This window comes from Staurois parvus, unplaced genomic scaffold, assembly GCF_062004578.1.
Source record: "Staurois parvus isolate SC_StPar_1 unplaced genomic scaffold, SC_StPar_1.0 ptg000234l, whole genome shotgun sequence".
NCBI classification, from domain to species: Eukaryota; Metazoa; Chordata; class Amphibia; order Anura; family Ranidae; genus Staurois; species Staurois parvus.
Genome location: NW_028318030.1, coordinates 6,067,494 through 6,089,517, shown reverse-complemented (window position 1 = coordinate 6,089,517; position 22,024 = coordinate 6,067,494). Strand labels below are relative to the sequence as shown.

General features: G+C 44.3%; 1 pseudogene; it reads right to left on the bottom strand.

Annotated features, from left to right (window-relative positions):
- Positions 1–1,548: 1,548 nt before the first annotated feature.
- LOC149460166 (U2 spliceosomal RNA) lies at positions 1,549–1,641 on the bottom strand (annotated as a pseudogene).
- Between the last annotated feature and the right edge of the window lie 20,383 nt (positions 1,642–22,024).

Below are 22,024 nucleotides of genomic sequence, written 5' to 3'. Positions count from 1 at the left end.
CCGCTTCCTGTACCCCGCCGCAGAGTTGCTGACAGGGGTAACAGGGGGAAGGGGCGGGAAGTCCTCCTGGGAGGACAGGTCCGGGGGGGGTGGGACCGGGGCAGGGGCAGGGGGGCAGGGGGGGGTAGGGGCAGGGGGACCAGGGGCCGAGGGGCCGGGGGCCGGGGCAGAGGGACCAGGGGTAGGGGCAGGGGGACCAGGGGCGGGGGGACCAGGGGCAGGGGGGGCAGGGGCAGGGGGACCAGGGGCAGGGGGGCCAGGGGCAGGGGGGCCAGGGGCAGGGGGACCAGGGGCAGGGGGACCAGGGGCAGGGGGACCAGGGGCAGGGGTACCTGGGGCCTGGGGGGGGTTCCTCTTACCCGGGTCCTTTGGAGGCTTTTGTGGCGCTGGTTTGGTGGCCGGGCCCTTGCTCAGGGCCCCGGCGTACGTCCTGCTTCTTTCTGGGCAGTCTCTGTAGACGTGCTCGGACCGTCCACAGAGGTTGCAGGTTCTGGACCTTGGGCAATCCTTGGTCTCGTGACCTGCAGACATACAGAACCTACAAGAAAGCACACTGCATTCCTTACCCTCGTGCCCCGGCTGGCCGCACTTGCGGCATGACTGGGGTAGGTCCGGGTAGTGTAGGAGTCCTGATGACGATCCCAGGGAGAAGCATTGTTGCAGGTGTTGGAGATCTCCAGCGGGACGATCTCTTAGTAGCCTGCAAAACACTGCCCACTTACCAGTCCAGAAGCCGTTGGTGTCTAGTATCCGGACTGGGTCCTTCAACACGACACAAAACCTTTGGAGGTAGGTGGCTATGTCTCTGCCGGGGACGTGAGGGTTCCTCATGGACACCGTGATCCTTCTTTCGTCCCTTTGAATGGGAGAGTTCGCAGCGAACTTCCGGAAGAGGGAGTCGGGTCCAGCGGTCTTCACTGCCTCCCAGTACCTTCTGCACACCTGTAGTGAGACAAAGGTGACCAGGAACATGCCTCTCACAAAGGACTGCACCGACAGGGTCTCTGCCTTGCTGAATCCCTGCTCGAGTATCATCTTCTTGCCGAAGACTTCCGGGGTCATTTCCGGGATTCTGCCATCCACCTCTTTCAGCCGCAGCACGACTGTCTGCTTCATCCAGGGCTCCAAGGGAGGGAGACCGTCTGCAGGGCCGGAGCGGTCTGGGGTGGAGGTGGAGGCGGAGGCGGCATCTCCCGGGGTCTTGGCGGTGGTGGTGTTCTGTGGCTTCTTCACGGTCTGTTTCTTCCCCATCTTGGCGCAGAGGAGTTCAGAAGGGCTTCCCAGGGATCTTGGTCGGGTTCCTTCTCCTTCTTCTTCCTCGGCGGCTTCACTCTCGCTTGCTTAGCCTTTGAAAAGGCTATTGAGCGTCTACTGCCCGGAGGTAGTAACGCAGAGTGAACAAGGGGGGGGGAAGATCACAAACTCGTTCTGTGTGGGGGCTAAGCCTCAAACCCAATAGCAGCAAGTAGGTGAAGCCGGATTTAACCGACGATCCTACAAGGCCGAGAAGAGGGTACCCCACACAGACCAAATGGCTTGGATAGATGCAAGTGTTTCTCAACGTCCTAGCTGGAAGCCGGGACACCCCTAAAGGCAAGGTCGATACTACACTTGATCTTAGCCAAAAGGCCGAGAAGCGATTTTGATATATTTATGCTCTGTTATATTGTATAATTATTTACTGTAACCATTTTTGTAGACTAACATTGGCTGCATATATAGAGGCGTGGATCCTGATGAAGCGAGTCGTGAAATGTGTAATCCAGTACACCATTTTGAAGATATCTACATGCGCCAATTCAGACTATTGTAATTGACAATCTTCTGTGGTATTTTACTATGTTATGAACAAATAATTTGACCATTTTAACTTGAAGTATATATAAATCCAATCACTAAAATTTCATAAAAGCCTTAACATGTTACCATTTTTAAATGTGCATTTTTAATTTTTCAGCTTTCATTAAAATAATACCCGTTGACGCATCCGTGAAAGTCCTTGTCCATGCACTTTTTGTTAAGAGGTGACAGTATGCTTTCTCTATCCATATACAAAACTGAATTGGCACCCTGTTACATAGACTTGTGGCGCAAACTAAAAGTGGCTATAACAACACATTTTACAAAGGGCACTATTCCATCAGGAAACCCTTCCCGAGAAATGACATTCAAGACTGCAGGGGGTCAGCTGTACTGATATGCAAGGATTAAAAAAAAAAAGTGAAAAATGCATTTGATTGAAATGGAAATTTTTTATACTACACAATGTTTTATAAAATTAAATGTCATTCATTTAGGGTTTAAAACTACATTCAGTTGTGAATAATCTCTCTAAAACATGTACAATAATTTACAAATTTTATTAAATAAATATGTATATTACACACATTAATGAAAATGTCTTATGCTTGGATGTATCTGTTGCTCTTTATCATCTTTATATACATTGGACACCAATTTTGGTTTTACAAAATCTATTGTCATTGAATATTAAATATACATATTTTTTACATATGTTGTTCTGCTAAAATAGCTGTAAGTGACATCTTTTACATAAGATGGCTACCATTTTAGGCAAATGCAGAAAGTAATACATTTTATTGGCCAACTTAAGATAATAAAGTTATATGCTTTCGAAACCTTCCTTAGGTTCCTTCTTTGGGCAGTACACAAATTAGGCCTATGAAGGGTACCAATTAAGCTAAACTTGTGCATCAATGAATGTCTAACACAGTACACAACTCTACTGATAAAGGGGCAAATCTAATTTTCATAATTGAGCAAGATTTGTTAATTAACACATCTATAATATTAAGACTAACACATAGGCAGGATGATAATTAGCACAATCAGCCTGTGATCCTTTGTGTTTTCTGTCTGTCACATTGTTAACATTTGGTGTTGAGATACCAACTATATTATCATGACAATAATAGACTTAGGGCCCCAGTGTGTCAATGTAAGCTTCCTAAAAATAAAGTTACTTCCTCTTAGCCATTAATTAGAATATGAACTGCTTTTAAATGATGGCTGGGGAGACAAAACCCCAGGTGTTAATAACAACATCAATCCTTAAAAAGCAAGGCTGAATAAGCAACAGACAATGGTCATTTACAGTTTTTCACCAAATGTGGATTGTGTTAAGATACCAATAGACACAATGGGGTTTATTTACTAAAGCTGGAGAGTCCAAAATCAGACTCCCTTCTGCATAGAAACCAATCAGCTTCCAGGTTTCATTGCCAAAGCTTCATTGAACAAGCTGAGGTTAGAAGCCGATTGGTTTCTATGCAGAAGGGAGTCTGATTTTGGACTCTCCAGCTTTAGTAAATAAACCCCAAACATGGTGAAAGGTTTGAAGGATAAAACATGACACCTTGCACATGAATTGTGAGTTTTAAAAGTTGTTTATGGATAATTATTGCATGGTGACTTCCCCAAAATTGCACCTAGAACAGCAATATCATGAGGCTTCTCTGTTGACAAGAACTGTATACTCCTATCTAGGTCTATGGCCTGAGGAATGGAACCATTCCTAAAATACTGTGGTACACGAGGCCCTCTGTAGGTCCAGGACCTGGCTTAACAACCTGGACACTAGGGGCCCTTCTTGCAGGGGAGATAATTGAAACCTTTAATTACTGTACATTAAGGGTGTGAATAAGGTTCAGGAGGAGAATTTTAATATGAAACTAACATGAAGAACAGAAGGAATGTGACCTCAAATAAGAATGAGGAAAGTTCAAACTAACTTTCGAAAACATTTCCAGAAAGAGTAGTACACACACACACACACACACACACACCAAAAAGTTGAGACTAGTTTTGAAACAAAAGTATTAGGAATTATAATAAGAGCCACAGAATACAACCTAAAACAAAAGTGCAGCTGACAGTCCAATAACTCCCTGGGAGAAAAAGTCTTTGTATACAAACAACAGCGCACAACTTTGTATTCCAGTCCTCCTGTCTTCTTACCAGAATCTCTTCGACCAGGATGTGCTGTGTGCCATAGAATGTCTTACTCTCTTTTGATCTTCCAATAAAGTGACTCCAAATCTCCAAAGAAAAAAACTACCGTATTTTCCGGCGTATAAGATGACTGGGCGTATAAGACGACCCCCTACTTTTCCTGTTAAAATATAGGGTTTGGGCTATACTCGCCGTATAAGACTACCCCTCTTCCAACGCACACCAAATAAAAATTAAAAAAATATCAGATTTGATTTCAATATGGTATGGTATTTCAGTATGGTATTCCAATGATGGGGTGCTATTCCTCCCACTGACACCAATGATGGGGCACGATTCCTCCCACTGACACCAATGATGGGACACTATTCCTCCCACTGACACCAATGATGGTGCCCCATCATTAGTGTCAGTGTGTGAGGAATAGTGTCCCATCATTAATGTCAGTGGGAGAAATAGTGCCCCATCATTGGTATTAGTGGGAAGAATCGTGCCCCATCATTGGTGTCAGTGGGAGGAATAGCGCCCCATCATTGGTGTCAGTGGGAGGAATAGCGCCCCATCATTGGTGTCAGTGGGAGGAATAGCGCCCCATCATTAGTGTCAGTGGGAGGAATAGCACCCCATCATTGGTGTCAGTGGGAGGAATAGCGCCCCATCATTGATATCATATACACATGCGTATTATTAATACGTTTCTGGTTAGTGCGCATTTCTAACTTTTGCACTGGGAATCAGCGAGCACCATTACTGGACTGTGATTTATTTATTTATTGATTTATTTATTCATTTGCTTTGGTTGCATTTATTATTTATATCTGCCCGCAATATAGTAACATCACACAGCGCTGCATTTTCTTTATATATATATTTTTGGGACTTTTATGTGTTTTCCTTGAATGTTCAGCTGCTGACCACTGGAGCGTTCACTGTATTTTTTATACTCTCAGGAATAGCGCCCTATCATTGGTGTCAGTGGGAGGAATAGTGCCCCATCATTGGTGTCAGTGGGAGGAATAGTGCCCCATCATTGGTGTCAGTGGGAGGAATAGTGCCCCATCATTGGTGTCAGTGGGAGGAATAGTGCCTCATCATTGGTGTCAGTGGGAGGAATAGTGCCCCATCGTTGGTGTCAGTGGGGGTGGAATAGTGCCCCATCGTTGGTGTCAGGGGGGGGGAATAGTGCCCCATCGTTGGTGTCAGTGGGGGGGGAATAGTGCCCCATCGTTGGTGTCAGTGGGGGGGGAATAGTGCCCCATCGTTGGTGTCAGTGGGGGGGGAATAGTGCCCCATCGTTGGTGTCAGTGGGGGGGAATAGTGCCCCATCGTTGGTGTCAGTGGGGGGGGAATAGTGCCCCATCGTTGGTGTCAGTGGGGGGGGAATAGTGCCCCATCGTTGGTGTCAGTGGGGGGGGAATAGTGCCCCATCGTTGGTGTCAGTGGGGGGGGAATAGTGCCCCATCGTTGGTGTCAGTGGGGGGGGAATAGTGCCCCATCGTTGGTGTCAGTGGGGGGGGAATAGTGCCCCATCGTTGGTGTCAGTGGGGGGGGAATAGTGCCCCATCGTTGGTGTCAGTGGGGGGGGGGAATAGTGCCCCATCGTTGGTGTCAGTGGGGGGGGGAATAGTGCCCCATCGTTGGTGTCAGTGGGGGGGGGAATAGTGCCCCATCGTTGGTGTCAGTGGGGGGGGGGAATAGTGCCCCATCGTTGGTGTCAGTGGGGGGGGAATAGTGCCCCATCGTTGGTGTCAGTGGGGGGGAATAGTGCCTCATCGTTAATGTCAGTGGGGGGGGAGGAATAGTGCCCCATCATTGGTGTCAGTGGGGGAGGGGAGGAATAGTGCCCCATCGTTGGTGTCAGTGGGGGGAGGAATAGTGCCCCATCGTTGGTGTCAGTGGTGGGAGGAATAGTGCCCCATCATTGGTGTCAGTGGGAGGAATAATGCCCCATCATTAGTATCAGTGGCACCAATGATGGGGCACTATTCCCCCCACTGACACCAATGACACTTGCTGACCCCTGTTCCAGCATGGTGCTGCTGCAGCCAGCATACGTGGTTGCAGCAGCACCATCTGCACGGCACACTTACCGGCCGCTCCCTCACTCGATGTTCACAGGGCCACTCGGCTCCGTCTCCTCGAAGGTGATTGGCCCCCTGTGTGCCTTTCCTGAGCTACAGTTCTGGCGCCCAATCACCGGTGAGGAGGCGGAGCTGAGCGGCCGCACGAACATTGAGTGAGGGAGCGGCCGAACTGAATGAAGGAGCAGCCGCGCTTCCTGGACTGGATCATCGTAGGACTGCGACCGGAGCCAGGTAAGAAACAGCAGCCCCCTGCCCGCCCCTGTACTAAGTGTCCCTTCTGTTGAAAGGGGGGTGTGGCGGCACCGCGCCGCCCCCCTAAAAAGTGCCGCCGGCTCGGAAGTGTCAGCACGCCGTATACCAGCATAAAAGACTACCCCCAACTTTTGAGAAGATTTTCATGGGTTAAAAAGTCGTCTTATACGCCAGAAAATACGGTAATATAGTGTAATATTGCTTATGCAAATGTGCTACCCGTACACCTGTGCACAATTCAATATTAAGCGACGCAATGACATCAGGCGGGTGACGAAATGTGTCAGCGGATGTGACGTCAGACACAACCGGAAGTACTGTGGTGGCCATTTTGGAATTGGCTGAATTAGGCTGTTTGTACCTCAGATTCATGTAAGCGCAATTTTATTATTAAATAGATTTTTCCAAATACTGCTGCACTATGGGAATGTATGTTTATCTTTCATGATCACTATGAGCATATGAAGAATTGGGGAGGAGATTGAGCACGTTGATTATATATTTTGGAAAGGTAATTCACAAGACATGCAGAGTGAGGTGCATGCCTGAAGGGGAAGGGATCGAGCACACTGGATTTGTTTCACACACAGGTGGTGGATGGAGCATGGTCGCGTGTATTTGTGGATGTTATACATTGTAAAAAGGAGTGAAATGCACTTTTTCACCCCAAGAGAGTAGGAGTATTTAGGGGATAAGTGGTGGACACTAATATTGAATTGTGCACATGTGTACATGCAGCACATTTGCAATATTACACTATATTAGTTTTTTTCTTTGGAGATTTGGAGTCACTTTATTGGAAGATAAAAAGGAGAGGAAGACAGTCTATGGCACACAACACACCCTGGTCAAAAGAGATTCTGGTGAGAATCTGATTGGAGTAGTTTTGTAACAAGCCAACAGATGTGGCAGACGTGAAAGGGTCTGGAGAAGCTGTGGAGAATGTTAAGCTGCCCGTAATATCATTCAGCATGACTGTTTTGGTGGTGGGTCAGTGATGGTCTGGGGAGGCATATCCATGGAGGGATGCACATACTTCTACAAGCTAGACAATGGTACCATGACTGCCATTAGGTATCGGGATGAAATCCTTGGACCCATTGTCAAACCCTAGGCTGGTGCACGACAATGCCTGGCCTCATGTGGTGAGAGTATGCAGGCGGATTCTGCAGGATGAAGGAATTGATACCATTGAATGGCCCTCATACTCGCCTGACCTAAATCCAATAGAACACCTCTGGGATATCACGTTTCGGTACATCAGACACAGCCAGGTTGCACCTGTCCAGGAGCTCAGTGATGCCCTGGTCCACATCTGGGAGGAAATACCCTAGGACACCATCCGTAGTCTCAATAGGAGCATGCTCCGACATTGTCAGGCATGCATACAAGTACATGGGGGCCATACAAACTACCAAGTACCTTTTTGAGTTGCTGCAATGAAATTTCAGCAAAATGGACTAGCCTGTTGCATCATTTTTTTCACTTTGGTTTTCGGGGTGTCTTTGAATTCAGTCCTTTGTAGGTTAATAATTTTCATTTCCATCAAACGATGGGGCATCCTTTACGTGTATTTATACAATACATAAAATCAAGCACCTAGGCATGCAGACTGCATCTACAAACATTTGTGAAAGAATGGGTCGCTCTCAGGAGCTCAGTTAATTCAAGCTTGGTACCATGATAGGTTGCCACTAGTGCAGTAGGTCCATCTGTGAAATTTCCTTGCTACTAAATATTCCACGGTCTCACACTTCTCTGTCTGGAAATCTGAGAGACGTGTCTGGGTTTGGCGATTGCCAGGAGAATAGTACTTGTTCAACTGCACTGTGCCAAGTGTAAAGTTCGGGGGGGGGAATTATGGTATGGGGTTGTTTCTTCAGGGGTTGGACTTCGCCCCTTGGTTCCAGTGAAGGGAACTCTTAAGGCGTCAGCATACCAAGACAGTTTGGACAATTTCATGCTCTCAACTTTGTGGGAACAGTTTGGGGATGGCCCTTTCCTGTTCCAACATGACTGAGCACCAGTGCACAAAGCAAGGTCCATAAAGATATGGATGAGCGAGTTTGGTGTGGAGGAACTTGACTGGTCTGCATAGAGTCCTGACCTCAACCTGACAGAACACATTTGGGATGAATTAGAGCGGAGTCTGCAAGCCAGGCCTTTTTGTCTGACAATAGTGCCTGACCTCACAAATGAGCTTCTGGAAGAATGGTCAAACATTCCCATAGACACATGGACAGCCTTCCCAGAAGAGTTGAAGCTGTTATAGCTGCAAAGGGTCGGCCAACTCAATATTGAACCCTAAGGACTAAGACTGGGATGCCATTAAAGTTCATGGGCTTGTAAAAGCAGGTGTCCCAATACTTCTGGTAATACAGTATGTGTGTATATATATATATATATATATATATATATATATATTGTAGTTTTACAGTCCATAGGTGCATTAACCAGCATGGCCAGAGCATGGAATGTCGTTCGATGTGTCATAGCTGCAAAAGGTGGGCCAACTCAATACAGAACTCTACGGACTAAAACTGGGATGCCATTAAAGTTCATGTGCATGTAAAGGCAGACGTCCCAATACTTTTGGCAATGTAGTGTGTGTATATATATATATATATATATATATATATATATATATATACACACACACATATATATATATACACACACATACAGTGGGGATCGAAAGTTTGGGCACCCCAGCTAAAAATTTGCATTAATGTGCATAAAGAAGCCAAGGAAAGATGGAAAAATCTCCAAAAGGCATCAAATTACAGATTAGACATTCTTATAATATGTCAACAAAAGTTAGATTTTATTTCCATCATTTACACTTTCAAAATAACAGAAAACAAAAAAATGGCGTCTGCAAAAGTTTGGGCACCCTGCAGAATTTATAGCATGCACTGCCCCCTTTGCCAAGCTGAGACCTGCCAGTGTCATGGATTGTTCTCAATGATCGTCTGGGAAGACCAGGTGATGTCAAGCTCAAAGGTTTTAAATGCCCAGACTCATCTGACCTTGCCCCAACAGTCAGCACCATGGGTTCTTCTAAGCAGGTGTCTAGAAAACTGAAACTGAAAATAGTTGACGCTCACAAAGCTGGAGAAGGCTATAAGAAGATAGCAAAGCGTTTTCAGATGTCAATATCCTCTGTTCGGAATGTAATCAAGAAATGGCAGTCATCAGGAACAGTGGAAGTTAAAGCAAGATCTGGAAGACTAAGAAAAATATCAAACAGAACAGCTCGCAGGATTGTGAGAAAAACAATTCAAAACCCACGTTTGACTGCACGATCCCTCCAGAAAGATCTGGCAGACACTGGAGTTGTGGTACACTATTCCACTATAAAGAGATACTTGTACAAATATGTTCTTCATGGAAGAGTCATCAGAAGAAAACCTCTTCTACGTCCTCACCACAAAAATCATCGTTTGAACTTTGCAAATGAACATATAGACAAGCCTGATGCATTTTGGAAACAAGTTCTGTGGACCGATGAGGTTAAAATTGAACTTTTTGGCCGGAATGAGCAAAGGTACGTTTGGAGAAGAAGGGGCACAGAATTTAATGAAAAGAACCTCTGTCCAACTGTTAAGCATGGGGTTGGATCAATCATGCTTTGGGGTTGTGTTGCAGCCAGTGGCACAGGGAACATCTCACGAGTAGAAGGAAAAATGGATTCAATAAAATTTCAGCAAATTTTGGATGGTAACTTGATGCCATCTGTGAAAAATCTGAAGTTAAAGAGAGGATGGCTTCTACAAATGGATAATGATCCTAAACACACCTCGAAATCCACGGGGGATTACATCAAGAGGCGTAAACTGAAGGTTTTGTCATGGCCTTCACAATCTCCTGACCTCAACATCATTGAAAATCTATGGATAGACCTTAAAAGAGCCGTGCGTGACAGACAGACCAGAAATCTCAAAGAACTGGAAGACTTTTGTAAGGAAGAATGGGCAAAGATACCTCAAACAAGAATTGAAAGACTCTTGGCTGGCTACAAAAAGCGTTTACAAGCTGTGATACTTGCCAAAGGGGGCTGTACAAGATATTAACTCTGCAGGGTGCCCAAACTTTTGCAGACGCCATTTTTTTGTTTTCTGTTATTTTGAAAGTGTAAATGATGGAAATAAAATCTAACTTTTGTTGACATATTATAAGAATGTCTAATCTGTAATTTGATGCCTTTTGGAGATTTTTCCATCTTTCTTTGGCCTCTTTATGCACATTAATACAATTTTTTAGCTGGGGTGCCCAAACTTTCGATCCCCACTGTACATGCACGCACACATACACATACATACATATATATATACACACACACACACACGTGAAACTTGAAAAATTAGAATATCGTGCAAAAGTTTGTTTATTTCAGTAATGCGACTTAAAAGGTAAAACTAATATATGAGATAGACTCATTACATGCAAAGCAAGATAGTTCAAGCCGTGATTTGTCATACTTGTGATGATTATGGCTTACAGCTCATGAAAACCCCAAATCCACAATCTCAGAAAATTTGAATATTACATGCAATCAATGAAACAAGGATTGTACATAGAACAATATCGGACCCCTGAAAAGTATAAGCATGCATATGTACTCAGTACTTGGTTTGGGCCCCTTTTGCAGCAATTACTGCCTCAATGCAGCGTGGCATGGAAGCCATCAGCCTGTGGCACTGCTGAGGTGTTATGGGAGATTAGAATGCTGCAATTGCGGTCTTCAGCTCTTTTGAATTGTTCGGTCTCATGTCTCTCATCTTTCTCTTGGCAATGCCCCATAGATTCTCTATGGGGTTCAGGTCAGGCAAGTTTGCTGGCCAATCAAGCACAGTAATCCCATGGTCATTGAACCAGGTTTTGTTGCTTTGGGCAGTGTGGAAGAAAGCATGAAGTGCTCCAAAATCTCCTAGTAGACGGCTGCGTTGACCTTAAACTTAATGAAGCACAGTAGACCAACACCAGCAGATGACATGGCTCCCCAAATCAACACAGACTGTGGAAACTTCACACTGGACTTCAAGCATCTTGCAGTGTGTGCCTCTCCATTCTTCCTCCATACTCTGGGTTCTTGGTTTCTCAATGAGATGCAAAAGTTGCTCTCATCAGAAAAGAGGACTTTGGACTACTGAGCAACAGACCAGGTCTGTTTTTCTTTAGCCCAGGTAAGACATTTTTGAAGTTGTTTGTTGTTCAGGAGCAGCTTGACAAGAGGAATATGACATTTGGGCCCTGATTCACTATTGGGCGTGGGCGCATATTCATGGGCTTAAGCCCAATTTTCATGGGCGTCCGTCTATTTTTTACCCTGCAACCTAATTCACTATTGAGCAGAGCCCATAAGCAGATGCCCAATCTAATTCACAAAAAGACACACGCCCGGAATCAGACTCACAAAGCAGACTTGCTAAGAAGCACGTCTAACACCATGAAAAATCACTGCAGAGACATGTTCACTTAGAAATTTGCTTTGCCAAATATCAGGACTTCACTTTAAACAATATCTGCTATTTCCAAAAAAATTAAGAATGTGTTAAAAATCGTTTTTTTCAAGGAAATCGACACAGTAAAAATCTAGACGCCCGTGCAGTGTCTTTGGCAGATACAACTGAGCATGTGCAGAACACATTTTAGACCTCTGCCATGGGCGTTTGTTTTTTAGCCACTGACTAATAGTGAATCTTACTGTGGATTCCTCTGACAGCCGGCACTCGGTCGTGACTATTGTGTTTAATAAACAGCACTAAACATATCTTCATGTAATCTAATTAGATTTCCTTAGTTCTAGTGATTCTATTTTTGCTTCTTATCCTTTATAATTATTTCTGTAATGATTTTACTGATTTTGAAGGTCTAGATAATATTTATTTTGACAGCTGAATGTAAAAATAAAGGTCCGCAATAAAAAAAAAACAAAAAAACAAAAAAAAAAAACAGCGTGGGTCCCCCCTCTCATCCATACCAAGCCCTTCAGGTCTGGTATGGATATTAAGGGGGAACTCCACGCTGAAATTTAAAAAAAAAACAGCGTGGGTCCCCGTCAATATCCATACCAGACCTTTATCCGAGCATGTAGCCCGGCAGATCAGGAAAGGGGGGGACAAGCGAGCGCCCCCCCCTCCTGAACCATACCAGGCCACATGCCCTCAACATGGGGGGGGGTGCTTTGAGGCAGGGGGGGCTCCCCCCCCCCAAAGCACCTTGTCCCCATGTTGATGAGGACAAGGGCCTCTTCCCCACAACCCTGGCCGGTGGTTGTGGGGGTCTGCGGGCGGGGGGCTTATCAGAATCTGGAAGCCCCCTTTAACAAGGGGGCCCCCAGATCCCGCCCCCCCCCCTACGTGAAGGAGTCTGCGGTACACGGTCCGAAGACTCATTCACAAAAAAACTAAGTGTGGTGTAAAAAAAACACAGTACAGGGTCTTTGACAAGTCCTTTATTAAAACAATGTCCCCCGAAGTAGATCCAACGTCAATCGCGGAGGCGGCGACCCGAAAAAAGGAAAAAAAAAAAAAGTTCCGCTCCCGTCCCAAGGCTTCCAGCCTTGTGAAGAAAAGGCTAGATGACATTTCATATAGGTATGGGGCGGGGCCAGCCGGGGACATCATCCGAGTGACCCGCCCCATGTCACATGCTTGCTGTTCCCGGCTGGCCCCACCCCATACCTATATAAGAACTGTCAGCTAGGCTTTTCTTCACAAGGCTGGAAGCCTCGGACGGGAGCGGAACTTTTTTTTTTTTTCGGGTCCCTGCCGCCGCGATTGACGTTGGATCTACTTCGGGGGACATTGTTCTAATAAAGGACTTGTCAAAGACCCTGTACTGTGTTTTTTTTTACACCACACTTAGTTTTTTTGTGAATGAGTCTGCGGGACCGTGTACCGCAGAATCCTTCACGTAGGGGGGGGGGGGGGCGGGATCTGGGGGCCCCCTTGTTAAAGGGGGCTTCCAGATTCTGATAAGCCCCCTGCCCGCAGACCCCCACAACCACCGGCCAGGGTTGTGGGGAAGAGGCCCTTGTTCTCATCAACATGGGGACAAGGTGCTTTGGGGGGGGGAGCCCCCCCTGCCCCAAAGCACCCCCCCATGTTGAGGGCATGTGGCCTGGTATGGTTCTGGAGGGGGGGGCGCTCGCTCGTCCCCCCCCCTTTCCTGACCTGCCGGGCTGCATGCTCGGATAAGGGTCTGGTATGGATATTGAGGGGGACCCACGCTGTTTTTTTTTTAATTCCAGCGTGGAGTTCCCCCTTAATATCCATACCAGATCCGAAGGGCTTGGTACAGATGGGAGGGGGGACCCACGCTTTTTTTTTTATTATTTATGCAATAAAGGGAATTATTTTACATTCAGCTGTCAGTGGGGAACCCCGCTGACAGTTGAAACATTAACACATGGCTGTCGCTCCTACAATCCCGCATGAGTTATGTTATCAACTCATGCGGCGTTTTAGTAGTGAAAACCAATGCTGCGCTCATGTTTCAGCTGTCGGCGGATTTCCCCACTGACAGTTGAATGTCAAAGTATTGCAGTGATTTATAAACAGTTCTTTAAATAACTGGCGTGGGGTCCCCTCTCCCATCCATACTAAGCCCTTCGGGTCTCGTATGGATGTTAAGGGGTAACTCCACGCTGAAATTAAATAAAAAACAGCATGGGGTACTCCCCAAAATCCATAACACATACTTATCCGAGCATGCAGCCCGGCAGGTCAGGAAAGGGGGGGGGGGGCGAGCGAGCTCCTCCCCCCCTCCTGAACCATACCAGGCCACATGCCCATACCAAATTATTCAAACATTTGTAAACAGACCAATTAACTGAAATGGTTTGACATTTGTACCCCAAATATGACGTTCCCTGAGGCGTTGGTAAACCAAGGTACGCCTGTATTAGTATTGCAATCCTTTGTATTGGGATACATAGAACCAACATACATCTGAATTGGCAACATAGCACAACATTTGTGTCACATTGGAGATATCTGGCTAGTTACACTGACCTTGCCCAGGGACCTAGGATTGATTCACAACACAGAAATACAGGCAGGGTTAGCAATGTAGCTCTGTGGGTTAGTGGTTAGCACTACTGCCTCACAACTCTAGGGTTGTCGGTTTGAATCCCAACCCTGGCGAGGTAGTAGCATGATCTCCGTGTGTGGCTGTCTTCAAATAGATGTTCTGGCAACATCTTTGCTTTCTGTCTAAATGATCCCTAAAATGTGAATTAGAATGAGGCCTTGTCTGTTGAAACACCTTCAAAGCTGCACCTTATGTGAATGTCATACAATGGGGTAAGATAAGGGCCTGGAGCACTAATAGATTTGATAATGATGGTTTACACTCCACCCACTTTTGTGAAGGATTTGGCAAGCAAAGAGCTGACAGAGAGAGAGAAGAGTGAGACGAAGAAGAGTGAGCGAGAGATACATATGAAGAGTGATAAAGAGAGACATTCAGAAGAGTGAGCGAGAGAGAAAAGACTTGGTTGGTGAATCCACACATCAAACTTGTCACAAATACGGGCGTGCATTTTTCCACCAAATACAAAGCAGACCCTTATCCCAGCAGGCAGGTACCGCACGCCTTCAAAGATTTATTTCCTTTGTTGATTTTCCTGCTTCGCTCACACTATATGCAATTGAAAATTACTCTTTAAGTTGCCAATTTTACTGTGTTTTCTAGAGAATTACTAACTAGTTGTGTTTTCAATTGTGTGTAGCATTGCGATTTCTATTTGAGTCTAGATGTTAAATTGCTAATAAATGGCCACAATTCTCAAATACCTTTGAACTCTCGCTGCAACAAATGGCATGTGTTAATACACTCACATTCACATTCATTATATCCAATATCAGGTACGATGTCAATGCACAAATCGCACCTGAAATTGCACACCCTGGATGTGACTTGTCATGTGATTGGCATGGCCAGCAGCTTGCTCTTTGCATGGCAAATTGCACACAATGTTAATGGGGGCCAACACCACTGTCACATCTAATCCGATGCGGCAATTGCCCAACTTATAGTGAAGTTGCACGAGTTCACAATCCAATTGGATGTTAACAGAGCCTACAGTGGCCAATAGGGTGCGACTTGGTCTACGATTTGCAAGTCGCCTGTCATGCCAATTGCATGGCAATCGCAAACAATGTTACTGGGGGCCACCCGGTCACATTAAAGCAGATTTCTAAGTGGTGTTATTGACACCACAGTCACATCATGTGACTTGCATAGAAGTTGCATGATTTCAAAGTCGGGGTACATGGTGATTTCAAGTGCAATTTGCAAGACATTCGACACCGATCTCTCAGCAAATTGCATGAAAAGTAGTGTATTCATTACTCTATTATTACTTGCGGCTCCAACCAAGTTTGAACCACAACAATATGAACGCTCCAATAGCGTGCACATTGAGTGGGACTTGGCATGTGATTTGCATAACATGCAAGTTGTAAATCGTCTGCAAAGTCGCACCCTATTGTCTGCTATTAGAGCGACCATATGGGTGCGTTTCAAACACTGATTTCTTAAGTAGTACATATACTACTTTAGTGGCAATTTGCATAGAGATCTGTGTCAGATGTCTTGAAAATTGCATTGAAATGGTCAACTTTACTGTAAGTTGCATGATTTGTAAATCAGCTTTGCCCAGAGTATAATGTTTGGTGATGTTTGATTTCTGGAGTGTTTTGCCAATTGATGGGAAATTCACCATACTAGTCAAATCGATTTGTCATTTTCAGTATTGCATACAAGATGTGGTCATGTGACTGTCTTAACTCATGCGAGAATCTGGAGGGAATTGTGACCATAGTAGCAATAAAGGTTCCAATTGGGGTTCCCTTTTACATCCCTGCTCAATTCTGTTGTATGCTGCACACGTACATTTCACTGTATATATCTTTCTGATTTGTGGGGCCTGTATACCAAGGGTTAATGCAGGTAGGAAGCGGATTCATCAGGTGAAAACACTTTCACTGACCAAATTAAGGTCAGTGGTGGGTGTGGCTTCATTGGGTGTGGGGCCTTGTTTGGCACGCTCCAAATACAACCTAGCTTATATAAAGACGTGCAGTAGTGAGTGATTTGGCCTGTTACTAGGCCGTGTGATTTGTGACTAAGTCCTTGCATGGTGTGGTTTGGGGGAAGAAGAGATTTTGTGCTGAATTGCCCCAAACACCACTCAGGCTTTGTTTGGAAGTGGGCTGGAAATGTTTGCATATTTTTGGCCTTGTAAAGTGTGTTTGTGTGTTATTGCACAATGATTGTGTTTTTTCTCTTTGCATTGAAAGCCTCACACATGTCAATCGTTTTGTTTAAAATCTGCTCTTGTTTTAATTTTGTTTGCTTATTTAGACTCCAATGCATTTTTCTGACAAACCTGCTGACAAATGTATGTGTAGGGGATTTGTAGAGGTGGGAGGGGATTTGTAGAGGAGGGAGGGTTTTTTTTCACATGCTTTGTTTTCTTGATATTTTGATCTGTAGACTTTTTTTGTGAATGGATCTTTATACTAAATGATTGTGTAAGTAAATCTTATGTGCACGAAAATGTTACTTGATTCATCTTCCCCTTTGTTTCCTGCTATAACCTGAGCACACACAGTTCATTAGAAGTATCTTTAGATTGTAAGCTCTTATGAGCAGGAGTGTTTTATTTTTGCCACATCAATCCTATTTTTGTGACTCACCAAGATATTGACTGTACCTACTTGTTCCTGCTGACCAAATAAATGAAGATATATTTAATCAATAAATGTTTGACCGATGTTTTTGTGTTTATTTTATGTTCAATATATGAACAACCTTAATAGTTACTTTGTATACTTATATAATCTGCTCAAATGTAGCTTGTAAGAGCGTGAATATGCAAGTGTGTGCAAACTGGCTTTTTCAAAACCAAAAAAAAAAAATAAAAATAAAAAACCCGCTTGCACCACAATATTATGTACTAATGAATATCACATTCACTGTGCAGCCAGCTACAGGTTTTCTACAATTCGATTTACAGTAATAAAATAGTCCACACTTTGTTGATTTTTGGCCTTTGGCAACAAATATTAGCCAAGGTTAAAAAAACAAATCAATAAGAAACACATATTCGTGAAAGCTACCATAGTTGCGCATAGAAATGCGCGATTGCAAACAAGCGCCAAACAGGTGTCCCCATGGCGCATGAACGGCTATCATCCTGGAAGTCCGTCATCACGTGCACGCGCACCCTGAAGTGGTTGTGGGGAGTGTAAGTGGATGACAGTGGTTGGAGGTTTCTGGAGTTGGACATATTTTGTAAGTTTGGTTGGCATTTGGACATGGCGAGAGCACAGTTCTCAACTGAGGAGATGATCCTTATATGTAAAGTAAGTGTGGCCATTGCAAATATGTTTATAACATGTGAGGGACAGGTAATTGCAATTTTTTGGGTGGGGCCTAGCAGAATCTCACTTGGTGCACATGCTACTTATCTGTACATTAGCTCCTGGGTATTGATGGGTCAATGATATTAACCACTTGCCTACTGGGTACTCCTACCCCCTTCCTGTCCCGGCCAATTTTCATCTTTCTGCACTGTTACCCTTTAAATGACAATTGTGCGGTCATGCCACATTGTACCCATCTTATATTTATATCAGTTTTTGCAGACAAATAGAGCTTTCTTTGGGTGGTATTGACTTGCTGCTGTGTGTTTTACTTTTTGCTCGATAAACAAAAAAATAGCTCATAATGAATAAAAGTCTGTTTATATTATAACATTTGGTAAACCAGTAATTTAACAACACTGATGTGCGTTGATGAGGCAGCACTGGTGGGTGGCACTGCTGGCCACAGGTGGGCACTGATCATCGGTGCTGACCCCTGCTCTGATAACTGCTGGTTCTCGGCAGTACTTTCCACACATTCTGACAGCCTGATGAAAGTGCAGCCAAGACCCAGCAAATGCATTTCCCGGTGATCAGCGTGTCATTGGACATGGCTGATCACATGGTAAAAAGCCACTGTGATTGGCCTTTTACCACCTCACGTGATCAGCTGTGTCCTTAGGACACAGCAATCACGGAGAGCGCGTTCTGCCAGGATGTCATATGACGCCCTCCCAGAGCTGCCTGGATGCAGTGTAGCATTATTCGGCTATCTGCGGTCGCCAAATAGGTAACCAGTTAGGCCTTCATGGCTAATCTTTGAATATCTGGACATGTATACTGCATATAATGCATTACATTCTACAATGTGTTGGTGTACATGGTATTACAGTGTGCAATGCGTTGCTGGATTATGCATGACAGTGGACAGCGTATCACAGTGTGTAATGCGTAGCTCTATCCTGCATGACAGTGTACAGTGCATTATGCAGGCCATAGACGGGGAGAAAAAAGGCCGATTTTTCTTTAAAAAAAACGAAAAATCGGTCGTTCAAGCGGCCGACGTTACCAGCAATGGTAAAAAAAAAATCGGCGATTTTCATCCCGTCTACAGCCGGCAAAAAGTGTCCCTGCAGAGAGCTCTGCTATTTCTTTGACAGTTCCTTGACATTTACAGAGGTTGCAACAATGTATCTATTTGTATCCATTTAGGATACAGATGTTTTTATTCAGAAACAAATAGATACAATCTTGCAACCGCTGTAAATGTCAAGGAACTGTCAAAGAACTGTCAAAGAAATAGCAGAGCTCTCTGCAGGGACACTTTTTGCCGGGCTGGAATTATTCTTATTTTTCATTCTTCTTCTTCATCATCCTCTTCTTCTTCTTCATCATCATCATCCTCTTCTTCTTCTTCTTCTTCTTCATCATCATCCTCTTCTTCTTCTTCTTCCATCTTCTTCCATCATCATCCTCTTCTTCTTCTTCTTCCATCTTCTTCCATCTTCTTCTTCTTCTTCTTCCATCTTCTTCCATCTTCTTCTTCCATCTTCTTCTTCTTCTTCTTCCATCTTCTTCCATCTTCTTCTTCCATCTTCTTCTTCTTCTTCCATCTTCTTCTTCTTCCATCTTCTTCTTCTTCCATCTTCTTCTTCCATCTTCTTCTTCCATCTTCTTCTTCCATCTTCTTCTTCCATCTTCCATCTTCTTCCATCTTCTTCTTCTTCCATCTTCTTCTTCTTCTTCTTCTTCCATCTTCTTCTTCTTCCATCTTCTTCTTCTTCCATCTTCTTCTTCTTCTTCTTCTTCTTCTTCCATCTTCTTCTTCCATCTTCTTCTTCTTCTTCTTCTTCCATCTTCTTCCATCTTCTTCCATCTTCTTCCATCTTCTTCTTCTTCTTCTTCTTCCATCTTCTTCTTCCATCTTCTTCTTCTTCTTCTTCCATCTTCTTCCATCTTCTTCTTCTTCTTCTTCCATCTTCTTCTTCTTCCATCTTCTTCTTCCATCTTCTTCTTCCATCTTCTTCTTCTTCTTCTTCTTCCATCTTCTTCTTCTTCTTCTTCTTCTTCCATCTTCTTCATCTTCTTCTTCTTCTTCCATCTTCTTCTTCTTCTTCTTCTTCCATCTTCTTCTTCTTCTTCTTCCATCTTCTTCTTCTTCTTCTTCTTCTTCTTCCATCTTCTTCTTCTTCTTCTTCTTCTTCTTCTTCTTCCATCTTCTTCTTCTTCTTCTTCCATCTTCTTCTTCTTCTTCTTCTTCTTCCTCTTCCATCTTCTTCTTCTTCTTCTTCTTCCATCTTCTTCTTCTTCTTCTTCTTCTTCCATCTTCTTCTTCTTCTTCCATCTTCTTCCATCTTCTTCTTCTTCTTCCATCTTCTTCCATCTTCTTCTATCTTCTTCCATCTTCTTCTTCTTCTTCTTCTTCAATCTACTTCTTCTTCCATCTTCCTCTTCTTCTTCTTCTTCCATCTTCTTCTTCTTCTTCTTCTTCTTCCATCTTCTTCTTCTTCTTCTTCTTCTTCTTCCATCTTCTTCTTCTTCTTCTTCTTCTTCTTCTTCTTCTTCTTCCATCTTCTTCTTCTTCTTCTTCTTCTTCTTCTTCCATCTTCTTCTTCTTCTTCCATCTTCTTCTTCTTCTTCTTCTTCTTCTTCTTCTTCTTCCATCTTCTTCTTCCATCTTCTTCTTCTTCTTCCTCTTCCTTCTTCTTCCTTCTTCTTCCTCTTCCTTCTTCTTCCTTCTTCTTCCTCCTTCTTCTTCTTCTTCTTCCTTCTTCCTCCTTCTTCTTCCTCCTTAGTGTGCAATGCCTTGGACAGTACAATGCATTTGCAGTATTGGTGTATGTTTATTAAGCACAGATAATTAATCTGATTTTAGTTATCAAGGAGAAGTCTTCTCTGTCCCCCTGTTTATGAGGTGGAGGACAATTGTTTTCCGAAGAAGAGAGGAGACATTTTTTCAAGGAGATCTGTATAGATTTCCAGAGATATGTGTAGATGGTTGAGGGGCTGCATGTGATCTCCAGAGATAATTGTGATTAACGATCACCTGAGTTAAACCAGTGAATGAAAAGTGTAAAAAAACATGGATTGAAAATAATCTGCACTGACCACTGTGCTTTGTCAAGCCACATATTGGCACATTCTGGTGTCACACAGATGCGATGTGAAATTTGCAGTGTTTTCTTTGCAAGCGCTGCACCGCATCACAACCGCAATCCCTTCATGCCACCTGCTGCGGCTTTCTAGGTGAAGTTAACAACACACCAAAATTGGTACACAAAGCATATTGCGATTTGCCAAATTGGATCGCATGCCTATTCACACCCATGTGCATACCCTGAAAAAGGGTCCTGCACATTTTTGGCCTGGATGCGGTGCAATTTGAGGTGTGCAAAATGTTTGTCTCTAATTGCAACGCACACAAATTGCATGTGATTTGCCCAGGAGTGCAGTGTTAGACCACAATGCATGTATGTGAAGCCAGAATAAAAGGATGTGGATTTTGTCTACTTTTACTTGCGCATGTTAACATTATGGAAGTGCATTTTTCTTCTGTTTAACATGCTATAGAAATGGAACATGCATTTGGATGTAGTGTTTTTGTATGTGCATTTTGGAAGCATTCTAAACACACATTGACCCTAGGGCCACACCATATCTTAAGCCGCGTTTGTCAGAAATGCTGTACAGTACATTTAAAGCGGATTTACACTCCACCTATAAAAAAATAACAGTCATCAGCTACAAAAACGGTAGCTGCTGACTTTTAAAAAGCAGCCGCTTACCACAGAGCAGCCAAAATCATTCATTTAGCTGCTCCCATGCCAGCATTCCTTGGCCCCTCTCTCCTGTCCATTGCTCCCTGAACAAGCACCTTGTTTTGGTGTGATCCCAAGAACACTCCTTCGTGAGCCACGTAGACCAGAGAGGCAAGCTTTTCAAGCACATCATGAAATCAGGATGGGGATCCACTTCAAGTAAGCATTAGTGTGCCTGGGGGAGGGGGGGGACCTTGGGCCTTTCCAAACACAGTAGATGCTCCAAGAATGTTTCCTTGAACTCTTGAAATGGTTAAAAAGGAAAGACACTCTAGATAGCCTGCACTGAGAATTGACTGTCATGATGACGTGTCAATGATTATTTGCTCTCATTTTTCAGGAGTGGTACTGCTTGCGGTTGAAGCTGGTAGAAATCCACCTTCACGTCCTCCACTCACCTTCACTTGTGGCCAGTGGATATTTTGTGGCCCCAGGCAAGAATTGGCATCGAGGACCTTCATAAAGACCCTGGCATGCCAGAGGTGGTTTGGAAGCAGCACAGCAATTTGACCATCCCTTT